This window comes from Cyprinodon variegatus, unplaced genomic scaffold, assembly GCF_000732505.1.
Source record: "Cyprinodon variegatus isolate N-32 unplaced genomic scaffold, C_variegatus-1.0 Scaffold2518, whole genome shotgun sequence".
NCBI classification, from domain to species: Eukaryota; Metazoa; Chordata; class Actinopteri; order Cyprinodontiformes; family Cyprinodontidae; genus Cyprinodon; species Cyprinodon variegatus.
In genome coordinates this window covers 11975-13275 of record NW_015152971.1, presented here as the reverse complement: position 1 = coordinate 13275, position 1301 = coordinate 11975, and positions in this window count along the sequence as shown.

Sequence of the window (1301 nt, the reverse complement as noted above, 5' to 3'; positions counted from 1 at the left end):
TAATTTTCAGAACGTTTTTGCAGTGTAAATAAGAAAACACAGTTGCATTGTTTTATTTCAAGTGCATATTATCTGATTATCTTATTTTAAGAGTAAAAATACTCATTCCATTGGAAAACTATCTCATTTACCTGCTCAAATTAAGGGTAGATACACTTAATTTAAGAGATTTTTACTTATTTCTGGATTGTTGTTTTTTCAATGTATTTTTTTTATCATTTGACATTTTGCTATCTTGTTCCAGCGGCGTGGGAGAGTGTTGGAGATAGAGAGCACACAGCGGGAATATCGATGGACAGAACAAGTTAAGACTCAGAAAGCATCCGAACGGACAGACGGCAGTAATTGATTAGTCATTCACACCGCTGGGCTCCCCGCTGATAGGGAAAGGACAGATGCTTTCACCACAAAATCCTTTGCTGGTTTCCATCTCAGCGACTTCCTTTGAATCGTTTGTCTCTGTTGTGTTTATGGTCTGTTAGTCAATGAATTATAAACACCATAAAGAGGACATGATGCACCTCAACGAACTGCTGTATCTCTAAGCGCCACAAAAAAATAGCCCACTTGCATCACTGCCAACCTCCTAATCACTACTATTGAACTCTTGTTTGTTCACTGCCTTACCTTCTTGTCGGAAAGGCCAGACACGGTGTCGATATATTGTTCCTGTATCATGAAAGCAGCTAGATTGGCCGTGTAAGAAGCCAGGAAGATGACAGCAAAGAAGGCCCAGACTAGGACCATAATTTTACTGGTGGTTCCTTTGGGGTTTTCAATGGGGACCGAGTTGTTGAAGACGATCCCCCACAGCAGCCACACCGATTTCCCAATCGTGAACGTCGGCCCACCTGGAGCTGAGGAAAGAGATTATAGAGAGAGTCAACGTTTGCATAATAAACTCAAGGTTTCAACACAAAGGCAAAGAGAAATAATATGTTGCAAACATTAAGTTAGTAATATTAGCACAAACTTCTATTAAGAGTCTGGAAATATTTAAAAAATGGACTGAAAGGGGGAGTTAGTATCCAAATTATAAGAGAACTGCCAAACTTTCACTAAATCCCTAAAGAATAAACTAATTAATAAAGGATGAATGAAATGAGTGATGTGCTTTCTAATTGTTTGAAGCCTTTAAAAGTAGGGATGCACGATATAATCGGCCCCCTATCGGTATCGGCCTTAAAACTGAATATCGGACATCGGCCACCCCACCGATATTTAACCCGATATTTGATCAGCTTCTTAGTTTTTAAAGTCTAAAAAAAAAAAATTAATACTACTTCTTCTTCCTCAAAAAC